This window comes from Terrapene carolina, unplaced genomic scaffold, assembly GCF_002925995.2.
Source record: "Terrapene carolina triunguis isolate 2854851 unplaced genomic scaffold, T_m_triunguis-2.0 Scaffold103, whole genome shotgun sequence".
NCBI classification, from domain to species: domain Eukaryota; kingdom Metazoa; phylum Chordata; order Testudines; family Emydidae; genus Terrapene; species Terrapene triunguis.
In genome coordinates this window covers 916374-928622 of record NW_020664454.1, presented here as the reverse complement: position 1 = coordinate 928622, position 12249 = coordinate 916374, and the positions used below count along the sequence as shown (strand labels likewise).

General features: G+C 46.7%; 1 protein-coding gene across 2 annotated transcripts in view; it reads right to left on the bottom strand.

Moving 5' to 3' along the window:
• LOC112120565 (disabled homolog 1) overlaps positions 1 to 10085 on the bottom strand; it is a 258238-nt gene extending 248153 nt beyond the window's left edge. For both annotated transcript variants that reach the window (XM_024219691.2, XM_024219692.2), the window contains exon 1: positions 10030 to 10085. The gene's annotated coding sequence lies outside the window, so the exon portion shown is untranslated. The remainder of the gene's footprint in view (positions 1 to 10029) is intronic.
• Between the last annotated feature and the right edge of the window lie 2164 nt (positions 10086 to 12249).

Genomic DNA, 12249 nt, shown 5'->3' with positions numbered 1-12249 from the left:
GGTAACAAGAAAACATTCTACAAATACATTAGAAGCAAGAGGAAGACCAAGGACAGGGTAGACCCGTTACTCAATGAAAGGACAACAGAAAATGTGGAAATGGCAGAAGTTCTTAATTACTTCTTTGTTTCAGTTTTAACCAAGAAGGTTGGCTGTGATTAGACGTCTAACATAGTGAATGCCAGTGAAAATGCGGTAGGATCAGAGGCTAAAATAGAGAAAGAACAAGTTAAAAATACTTAGACAAGTTAGATGTGTTCAAGTCACCAGGGCCCGATGAAATGCATCGTAGAATACTCAAGGAGCTGTCTGAGGAGATATCTGAGCCATTAGCGATTATTTTTGAAAAGTCATGGAAGACAGGAGAGATTCCAGAAGACTGGAAAAGGGCAAATATAGTGCCAATCTATAAAAAGGAAAACAGGGACAACCCAAGGAATTACAGACCAGTCAGCTTATCTTCTGTACCTGGAAAGATAATGGAGCAAATAATTTGCAAACATCTAGAAGATAATAAGGTGATAAGTAAAAAGTCAGCATGGATTTGTCAAAGACAAATCATGTCAAACCAACCTGAAAGCTTTCTTTGAGAGGGTAACAAGCCTTGTGGATAGGGGGGAAAGTCGTAGACATGGTATATCTTGACTTTAGTAAAGCTTTCAATACAGTGTTGCATGACCTTCTCATAAACAAACTAGGGAAATGCAACCTAGATGGAGCTACTATATTGTGGGTGCAAAACTGATTGGAAAACCATTTCCAGAGAGTAGTTATCAGTAGTTCACAGTCATGCTGGAAGGGCATAATGAGTCGGGTCCCGCAGGAATCAGTTTTGGGTCCGGTTCTGTTCAATATCTTCATCAGTGATTTAGATAATGGCATAGAGAGTACACTTACAAAGTTTACGGAAGATACCAAGCTGGGAGAGGTTGCAAGTGCTTTGGAGGATAGGATTAAAATTCAAAATGATCTGGACAAACTGGAGAAATGGTCTGAAGTAAATAGGATGAAATTCAATAAGGACAAATGCAAAGTACTCCACTTAGGAAGGAACAGTCAGTTGCACACATACAAAATGGGAAATGACTGCCTAGGAAGGAGTACTGCAGAAAGGGATCTGGGGGTCATAGTGGACCACAAACTAAATGAGTCAATGTAAGAATGTTGCAAAAAAAGCAAACATCATTCTGGGATGTATTAGCAGGAGTGTTGTAAGCAAAACAGGAGAAGTAATTCTTCCGCTCTACTGCATGCTGATTAAGCCTCACTTGGAGTATTGTGTCCAGTTCTGGGCGCCACTTTTCAGGAAGGATGTGGACAAACTGGAGAGAGTCCAGAGAACAGCAACAAAAATGATTAAAGGTCTAGAAAACATGACCTATGAGGGAAGACTGAAAAAACTGAGTATGTTTAGTCTGGAAAAGGGAAGATCGAGAGGGGACATGGTAACAGTTTTCAAGTACATAAAAGGTTGTTACAAGGAGGATAGAGAAAAATTGTTCTTCTTAGCCTCTGAGGATAGGAGAAGAAGCAATGGCTTAAATTGCAGCCCCCTCTCTCCCCTTTCCCTCCTGCTCACTCCTCTTCATCCCCCTCTCCCCCTGCCCACCACTCACTCCTCTCCACCCTCTCCCCCCCCCCCCCCGTGTGTGAGCGGCGGGTGGGGCCTTGGGAGTAAGAGGCCGAGCAGGGGGCAGGGCCTCAGGACGGACTGCAGGCAGAGCAGAGAGGTGGGGCCATGGTCCAAGCATTGGGGCCCACAAAAAGTTAATCGGGTCCTGTACCTGCATGGTAGGATTATTTGCTTCACTACAAAATTAGGTCAGACTCCTCTTTGGAGAGCTCTAGGTCCACTAAATTTCTAATTCATTTGCCTTTGGGTTGGGGGAAATCACAAGACTCTCAAGAAACTGCTGTTTCCCTACCTGCAAGGGTAATCAGCATTTGCTGAAAAAAAAATACACATTGCTGCTTGACCCTATCTGGAGAACAGAGAGCAAATCAGCCGTTCACAGACATCTCTGTACAGTAAAGAGAGCAGCTCACACATCAGTACATATTTAATAGTTGAAATGAACCAATAAGTGGGTGTGTTTGTAGCCTCAGATATCAGACTATCCTACTTCTGATACGATGGACCTCCTGAGGAGGGTAAGACTCCTTTTGCTCTCCACTAAGCTAACTGCAATGGGATGATGGGAAGGGCAGGTGTTGCCCTGAGCAGGGCCGGCTCCAGGCACCAGCTTGTCAAGCAGGTGCTTGGGACGGCCACTCCAGAGAGGGGCGGCACGTCCAGCTATTCGGCGGCAATTTGGCGGACGGTCCCTCACTCCGGCTCAGAGCGAAGGACCTGCCGCCGCAGATTGCGATCGCGGGTTTTGGGGGGGTTTTTTTGGCTGCTTGGGGCGGCCAAAACCCTGGAGCCGGCCCTGGCCCTGAGACTCTGGGAAGGGGGTGGAAATTGGGAAGAATCCTGATTCTATCCCCAGCACCTGTCAAACTGAGATGCTAACTAATGCACAGGGGAGTAATCCGCTCCAGAGAAAGGGGTGAAGTAAGTAACTCAGTCCCTCCCAAAAACAAGGGGTGGGGCAACAAGGCAATAGTGACAGAGTCAGAAGGGTCTCCACTTGGGGCAGCACAGCTACATGCTTCCCTTTATTCACGACCGATCCACATGCAGTTATAGCTTTGCAGTTGCTACCCTAAGTCCATGTAGAGTCCCACGGAGCGGTCTGTGCTAGGACTAGGGCCTATGATGGTATGCATGGCAAATGAAAAATATACAGTCGGTGGATTCTCATAACATCTGCTAACACCACAATAAAAAAAAAACCTCAAACAGAAGAACAGCAATTTTATGCATTACATGTCTGAACACTGCTTACACCTTTAGCATCTGAACATTATGATGGTTGACTGTGTGAGATTAGATACACAGATGACATTGCATGAAATAATATGACCGCTTTTCTGCATCCCACTATGCTGGCCTTTTTAGTTTACGAAGGATGGGGCAATAACAATTCTACTTCTTTTAAGCAGAATTGATTTATGGATGAAATTATTAAGCCAAGGCCATGAAATGTAATTTTATTTAAGCTAGCCTGGGCAAAATCCTTGTATTATTGGCAAAGTATGGAGTTTAGGTCTGTGTGCCACCTTTTAAAACTGTTTCAATTTCATACTTTTTAATCCATTTAATTATTGGTGAGAGGGTTAAATGTTTTTATTTAAAATGGCTAGTGAAATGTTCATATAGTTAATCAATATTCATCAGCAAGTCTTGTATTATTGTTGAAATAGAGAACTGCCATACAAAGGAAGAAGGTATTTTGCCAAATGGCACTTGAGGTTTAGATTGATGAAATCCTACTGAATATCTGGCTTTTTATACGTGTTTAATAGAATACATGAATTTTCAAGTCGTAATGCGCAAAAAAATATGCACATAGCTGATTTATAGGTATAAAGAAAGGCCAGACTGAGAGGCTAAGGTCCCTTTTACACAACTTTGAATTAACTTAATGCTGGTGGAAAAGACTTGACAGTCCAGAAAAGTGAAGTTTATCCCCAGAAAAGGAACAGTAAAGTCTTATTCACTCCGCCCTATCGTACTAACATGCCTCAACCTTGTACCAAAAGGGCTAAGGTGAGATGGTAGTTCAGTCTCCATGCTCATTCAGTCCTTGTCCTCTTTGATGTTACTGCCAGTCAAACTGTCAATTATAGCATTTTTGCAATACAGACACCTGACAGGGAGGAAAGAGGTTTGGACCACCAACTCATTTCACATAGGCCACTGAACAAATTGCACAGGCAACCAGACAATCTTTTATACAATCTGCCTTTTACACAGACATGAGAGGAAGGATGGTCCACTGGTTAGGATGCAAGCCTGGAATTTAAGAGGAATGGGTTCAATTCCCTGCTCCACACACAGACTTCCTGTGTGATCTTGGGCAAATCTGTCTGTGCCTCAGTTTGCAATGTGTAAAATGGGGATATAACTTCCTTACCTCACAAGGATGCTGTGAGGATAAATACATTCAAGAGTGTGAGGCGCTCAAGTATTATAGTAATAGAACCATATAAGTAGCTAAGGTAGACAGAACAATTTTTGGTCACTACTTACCTGCACAGGACATGAATGTGTGATTGAGAAGTGACACGTTCTATATCCCTAAATAACCGGCTGGATTGTCAAAAGTTCTGCGTATCCAGCAGTCCCTCTTAACGTCAGTAAGCGTGGCCAAGTAAGCAGCACTTTTGAAAATCAGGCCACTTACTTATGTGACTAAAACTTTAGCCAACCATTTTTTTTAAAAAAAATCGTTGTTACTATTCCCTGGAACCATCCACTTTCCTAATCATAAAATTATATAGGTTCCAGTAAACAATATTTAACTGCTGTTGGCATATCTTCATCTTCAGGAGAATCCCATATTAGCAGGGCAGGTTGGCTGCAGTTAGTTAGCATATTTCATCAAACAGAAACCAAGAGACTTTTCTGACAGACCAAAACCTTGCAATACTTGAAACCCAAAGAGTCAGAAAGACAGACAGACAGAAAGAGATTCACTTAGCCTCTGGGGCTGGGATGGGATAAGATGGGTTGGCAGACCTATCAAGTTAGCTGAAGTCATCAAAGTACTGCCAACTGTAGTGATATTTTCACAAGTGATGGGATTTCAGAGGGTTAAGGAGTTCATCTTGCACTGTCACGAGCATCAGCCCTGCCAGAAGCCAGCTGTATCTCTCCCCACTGCTATCACAGGATGGGAAGGGGAAGGAGGGAGCAAAGAGCCCAGCAGTTCAGTGCAACTCCTGGAGGGGGAGGGGGGAAGGAAAGCACATCTGCTCCTCCTCCCTCCATCACCTGGGCTGGGAAGAGGCAGAGGAAACCCTGTTGCGGCCCCCACCCCCAGGTCTGGGAGAGGGGGTGAAAAGCTCAGGAGGAGCAGAGGTGAGGCTGGGGGGGGGGGTGTCACTGAACTGAGGAGGGGCTGAACTGATGGTGGAGGTTGCAGGAAATTGAACTGAAGGGCATGGGGCTGAAGGGGGTGGGTGAGCTGAACTGAGGGGGCCACCAGAAAGGGACAGAACTCATGGAGAGACAGGGTGACAAAATTAATTGCTGAGCAGGGGATGGGCAGATGTGGGGATGAGAGCTCCTGTAATGGGGGCCAGAATCACCTTACTTAATAAATCTGGCAGAGTGGTAAACACCAATTGTCATATGCAGGGGATGGGCAGAGTTCAAAAATCAAAAGAAACCAAAAACGCAATACGATTTTTTTTTTAAATCTTGTTTTTTTTGGGGGGGGGGGAGAGGGGGGAGAGGGAATCCAGCTCATGATTTTTGATCTCCTAAGGATGGCAATATGGTTGCCATGTGTTTTGCATGAGTGAGATTATGGGGCTGGACCTGATGATAGTCTAAAAACAGCATCAGCAAGTACATGGTGGACAGTAAAAAGCATGTTATAAATAAATGGTTATTTAGACACACGTGTCCAATGACCTCTTGGCAGCTTAAAAGAACAACTAAAGCTGATGTACTTTTAAATGAACAGTTTGCCCAAGTAAGTTCAGGAGAGGCCTAGGGAAATCTAATCAAAAGTTGCCAAGGATGTGTTCTAATGAACAAGAAAGGCCAGAGTATTCCATAACTGCTGGCCCTTGACCCTAAAGAATCTGCCTCCTGTACCTTCTTGACTGTACCTGCATTGTGGCTTGCTCACAGTGTTAAGTAGACAGATAGTGAAATCCACAATGGGATTTAAATGCTTAACTTTAAGTGCCTAAATCCAAAATTTTGATCCTCAGAACCCCTGCTCAGCTGCCACCTAACCTTGCGGACACCTAAATACCCTAGGGGCCTGCATTTCCTAAAGCACCTAATTTCTTTTGGTGGTCATGCACAAAGCCTCCTAAATCCTCCAGCAGAATCCTCAAACTACACATTTACCTACCCGTATTCACTGGCACAGAGACTGAGACCTGGGGCTCCCAAGAGACTGCTGTAACCATGAGGCAAGAGAGTCATTCACTCACTCTATGGCCCAATGACTATTTAAATATTTCATACAAAGCTTCAACCCCAGAGACTGACAAACACCCAGCTTCCTCTCCCCACCCCCGCAGAATACCCTATCATCCAGTAGGTAGGGCAGGGAGGTGGGAGGCTGGGGTCCAAGTACCTGCTCTGAATCAGACAGGGTGGGAATTTGAACCCGAATCTCCCACATCCCAGGTGAATGGTCTAACCACATGGCTCTCGGATATAATGGGGGCACAACCACTGGTTTTCTTGAGAAAGGGTTGACTGGGTTTAGGTGTTTAACTCCAGCAGGGGGTTCCTGGCTAGGCATCCCTCGAGTCCAGAATTAGGCCGCTAATTTCTTTGGAGGGCTGGGGCTTAGGCTACAGCCCTCTTCTCAGCATTTCCAATTGGCTAGTTTAGACAGCTCCCTGCTCAGCGTGCTGGCTTTTGCAAATCCCATTCTTAGACACCTAACTCTCCCCTAGCATTGAAGAGGGCACCTGGGCTTCTAACTCAGGGCTGGGAAATCCACTAGGCAGCAGGGCACCTTCAGATAGGTGCTGCAATACAAAGCCCAAATCCCCTTTGTGGCTCTAGCCCTAACTGCCTCAGCACAACCTGCTCAATCTGATGCTACTACTTTTGATGCGCTGTAGCTGCCTCAAGTCAACATCCTTGACTGTTGGTATCACTTCATCATGTGGGGCCACAGGTCAAGGAGCACACACTGGATCTTTCACAGGCTGAGCTAAAAAAAGAAAATCAATTTCAATCCTCGTAAGATGAAACCACTGATGTGTGCAAGCACTAATGTCCAGAAGGCAGATCCTACCAGGAGACATGAGGGTGGCTGTCTTCCATCCATATCTTGAGGGGCTGTTAAAGGGAGATCAGTGCCAATGTACAGTCCACAGACTAAATTCTTTCTATACCACTGGGGACAATAAGTTTTGAACTCATATGCCATGGTGATTAAATGCACTGTGAGAAAAAAAGAATAGTTGGGGGAAAAAATCCAGTATATTTAAGGCAAGTGTGTAATGCATGTAATTAGAGAAATTAATGACAACTGTGTAAACTAGTCTAATTTCACCTGCAGTTTGACTTCAGAAGTCTGAAAATGTGCCATTCAGCTCTCGGTTTTAATTTCTATTTTAGATATCAACTGCATTTAGACCGCTCAACAACAAAAAAATTCATAAGGGCCTCTTCAAAAAAAATGTACATATCTGAATGAATATCAATCCAATGTTGAGCAATAATTTCCTTTTTGCTTAAGTGAGTATAGCAGCAAGAAAAAGAAAAACAATAAGCGATACAATATTTTCTTCAATCATTTCATATAATTGTGAGTCTTGCAATGGAAACATACCGTGAAACAGCTTCAGAAATGAGTCTCATCAACAATAAGGTTTTTTCTGTGTGAGTAGTTGAAAACAATAAAGGTGATTAAGTGTTTTAGTTGAGTATTCAAAATTTAAGCAAGCGGAAGAAAAATCAAGAATTTGGCTTTTAAAACTATTTTGGTAAAGAATCTAAAGTTTAGTTTATTGTGTTGAAATGAACAGAACACAACTTTACAGTGAAACTAAAGCTAAACAGTGATCTACAAGTACCAGGATTAATAAAAAACAATAAAACAAAATATTCTTGTACTTGATTGTTCACTACCCTCTCCCATAATTTTATTATTATTATTTAAATTGTGGTGGCGCTTAGGGGCTCCAGTCATGGATCAGGACTCCATTGTGCTAGATGGTCTACAAACAGATCAAAAAACAATTACTCCTGCCCCAAAGACTGAACACTCTCAGAAATGTTCCAATGAATCTCCCTGAGATGCTTCCCCAAACATTCACATTGTGATTTCTTTCACAACCTAATGCATTCCAAACCTGAATCAAGCCAATAGGAACACCCTACTGTAGTTAAGAGCTTGCGATCACGGTATTTTGAACACTAATTCACTTAAGGGCATATATTAAAACCTCTCTGAAGACCAAATGGCCTTCCTCCCACAGTTCTTATTAGGTCTTACTATGAAAATTTTTATCCAATTCCATTTAAGGAACATCTCTATTAAAGCCAATTTTCACTTTTTTTTTTTTTTAAACCCAGCTCCTCGACTGTGCATTGTTGGAACTGCAAGGAATCTGGAATCCCTCATCTTGTCTGTAATTTTTAAAAAGGACACTAATAATGAGAATAGGGGAGGTTTGCAATGTTATGCATTAGCAGAGAGCCATTAGTAGGTGTGCAAACTTTCAACATGAACATTTTGACCCCTTACTCCTGAGTAACTTTTACACAGGTGTATAGTCCAATTGCAGAATCAGGCCCTTAGGAGAGGGCTAGCTTTAAATCAGGGAGCTTAGTTTTAACCATAATGTTATGGACTGCCAGGGGATCCAGGCTCCGGGGGATAGCCTTATTACACAGAACCATCGATATTTAAGCAACTCAGTGAAGTCGGCATTTCCACTTCTCCTCCCTTAGGTTCTAAATATTTCCACAATAAATTTCCATCAGACAATCCCGTTTGCGGTTGGTTTTCAACTCACAATACATCTTCCGAGAAAGAAAACAAATACACAGATGAGTGCTTTTAAAATGCGCCCTCAGCTAACGCGCTCCTTATTTAACACTACCGTAGACAGCAGCAATACATTCAGGAGGCGCATCATCAAAAAGACAGATTGCAGGTGTAAGATCATCTCCGACCAGCCATCAGTGTATAGACGGGCTGCAAGCCCCGTGGAACTGGAGCAGACACTAACAATGCGGCTCACTTCAATGTGTACTTTTAGGGTTTCTGGGGGGTGGGAGCGTGGGGATGTTTGCAAAAGCGCTATTCAAAATCAGAAACAAAGCTCTGAACGTGGGATTGGCAATTCCCTCACCAACAGCCCCCGGGAACCCCCAAACGCCAACAACATAACGGTGCGTAACAGCAAACGCAAGACAAGGGGCGTCTTGGTGCGGGGCTGTCACAATAACATGGCTGTGCGTGGAGATCTAAATGAACCATGGGAATGATGGCTCGGTCACACACTCAGCTTCCCCCCATCCGCAGCGCTTCGTCAGGAGCCCGGGGATCCTCAAGGCAAAACAAAATAATCACTCAACCAGGTCACGTTTGTTGTTGGCTTTCCTCTCTGCTTGGACTCCAGGGGCTGGTGTGTTCTGGGGTGAGGCTGGCGTTGCTGTGGGTTTGGTTGGGGACACGAGACTTCAGACCGAATCTTGGGGGTTTCCACGGATCGCTTAAAAGCCGGGACAGAAAATTCCGCTTGTTCGGGTGCGGACGGGGAGGGGAGGGAGCAAAGGGGGGTTGCAACGTGCAGATGCGAATGGGTAAAAACTGCTGCCAAAGGCTGGAGAAGGAGGAATTGCGAGTTGCCCTGTAATGAGGGGGGAAGTGGGGCGCTAGAAAGGCACTCCTGCCCACCCCACCACCCTCTCCAGCAGCTATAGGGTGCCCTCTGTCCCACATCCCTTCTCCTGCACGCAGCGGCGACCTGACCTCCCCACTCACCAAGGAGGCAGTGCCTGGGGCCGCCCGCCCTCCTTCCACGGGGGCAACCAGCCAACTCTTCAGGGGAGCAACAAGGAGGCACCCCCCCCCCCTGCCCCCCCCCCCCCCCCCCCACCCCACGCGGCCGCCCCCCCCCCCCCCCCCCCCGGCCAAATCCCGGCCACCCCCCCCCCCCCCCCCCCCCCGGTCCGTCCCGTTCCCAAAGTCCCACCCCCGTCCCCAGACAGAGACACTGCAATAGACAGGGAGAGCCCGGAGTTGTTATTCCCGCAGTGAAGACGCTGCACTTCTTGTTGCCACCCAGGAGAAGCCCCAGCTGCTGTGCACTTCTCCGGGCACACACACAGACTGCGCGCACAAGCGTCTCATCCAATCCCCCCCCCGCCCCAAAACAACCGCCGCCGCCAGCCCCCGTCTGCCTGGGGAGAGAGACTCTCGCAGCACTAACCTGCCGCGGCAAACCTCGGCGCCCGGCGTCCCTCTGCTCCCCATGGCGCGCGCGGCAGCGGCTCTGGCTCCTTACCGCGCACGTGGCGCGGCCACCCCGGGAGAGCCGCTTCCCCGGGTGCCTGCCCCCCCAGACCCCCGTCCGCGCGCAGCCGAGCCCAGAGGCAGGAGCAGGGGGCTGGAGAGGAGATGATCCCGGGTCGCCGCCTCCTCTCCAGAGGGGGGGGGGTGCGCAGAGCGGCTCCCTCCCACCCCTCTCAGTCTCCCTGGCGGGAAGGGAAGCATCGCTGCTCACAGACTGTCTCACCCTCCTCTCCCCCCCGTGCTCTCCCGCGTCCCCCGGGCCAAGAGGACACGCGGCAGGACCTGCCCCCTCCAGGAGCACGGACATTTCCACAGCCACACTGGGCCCTACCCCACGCGCGGGTGTTTCCCACCCACACCTGCCTCTCGTCTTGCCACCCGCGTCCCAGGCGATCCCATCCGGGCGGGGATACAGGGCGGTGCCAGGGGCCAAGGGGGTAGCCACCAGCTGTCTGTTGTCCATACGTGGGCACTGCACGGCCAGGACAGGGCTAAGCGATGCAAGAGCCAAGCAGGGCAGCTAATCCAGCCCTGGGCCAGCGCAGGATACTCCCCCACGCAGTTTAGGGGTCCTAAGCATTCAGCAACAAGGAGGGGGACCAGATGTCCCGATTTTATAGGGACAGTCCCGATTTTTGGGTCTTTCTTATATAGGCTCCTATTACACCCCCCCCCCCCCATACACCCACACCCCCGCCCCGATTTTTCACACTTGCTGTCGAGTCACCCTAACAACAAGGGGGAGCCTTTTGCACGCTTCTTCCCAGTGCAGCAGCCATTTCTCACCACTCGTTTCGGGGGGAGGCTAAATCTGAACCAAACAGCCAATGTAGGGCCTCGCCTTGCAAACGTCCGACAAGAAACAGGTTTCTTGGAAAGCTGTGTGGTGTTGCTGCCGCCACACAGGGCCTGCTTTTCAGAAGACCCCGTAATAGCTACTGCTAATGGGGTGTTTTTTTCCTCCTGGCTTCTCTCAGTCACCCATGAAAATTTAATGAGGCATTGAGGGCTGTTACCTTCAGAGTCAATGGGGTAAGCATATTTAGCCTAATGCACTTGCTGCCGAGCCCATAGGTCTACTGCAAGCAGATCAGGAGTCCTAGAGAGACTCTCCTTTCAACACACAATTCACGATCCATTAAACTTATTCTGTGATAACAGCTTCTGTACAAACGTAGAACCATACAAAACAGAGGCTGTCATGCACTTCCTGAAAAGATTTACATACAGAGAAGTACATTCCGGAGGTTAGTTCCTTTACCAGATTTATCTCCAATCAATACAAAAAAAGGAGATCGACCACAGCTAACCAGGTAAATTGCAAAAGGAAAAACAATTCTGAGTCACAAAGGTTTGGATCTTTCTTCCATTGAAGTCAATGGGGAAATTCCCCTAACAGAATAACTAATCAGATTCAAAATTATAAACAATATCTTACTTTTATAGCCCCGTTCATCTTAAAAGATCCTATAACACACCACCAAATTAGCAAACATCAAAAATACACATAGGGAAAACATATATACTTCTCCCACTAGTGAAATAGTCTTTTCTGAGGCAAATATGACAACTGCCATGCCCTCGCTCCTCCCCCCTACACCCCAGAGCCTCCTGCATGCCAGGAAACAGCTGATCGGGAGGTGTGGAGAGGGAGGGAAAGGCACTGATCGGCAGGGCTGCCGGTAGGTGGGAGGTGCTGGGAGGAGAGCTGATGGGGGCTCCTGATATATTACTGTGGCTCTTTGGCAATGTACATTGGTAAATTCTGGCTCCTTCTCAGGCTCAGGTTGGCCCCCTGCATTAAATTATGTGAAACTCACTATTTCAAACCTCTTGCATTATGGCTGATACTATATATATATATTTTTCTATAGCACCCATCACTGCAGTATCCAGTCTGTTATATTTTTAAAATAACTGTTATAATAGTCCAATAACCCTTGTAATGTATTTGATAATTACAATACTTTTCAAAAGCCAAATCCCAGTTGTCAGAGTTTCCATCCAAAAACTTGTATTCTCACAATCTACTTTTACCGCAAAGCTACTTTCCAGTTCCATTTACTGGAGAAATTACAGCTGGGACTATCAATGGTGCCTCAGGGAGCATATACAGACCTTTGTCTGTGATGGTATC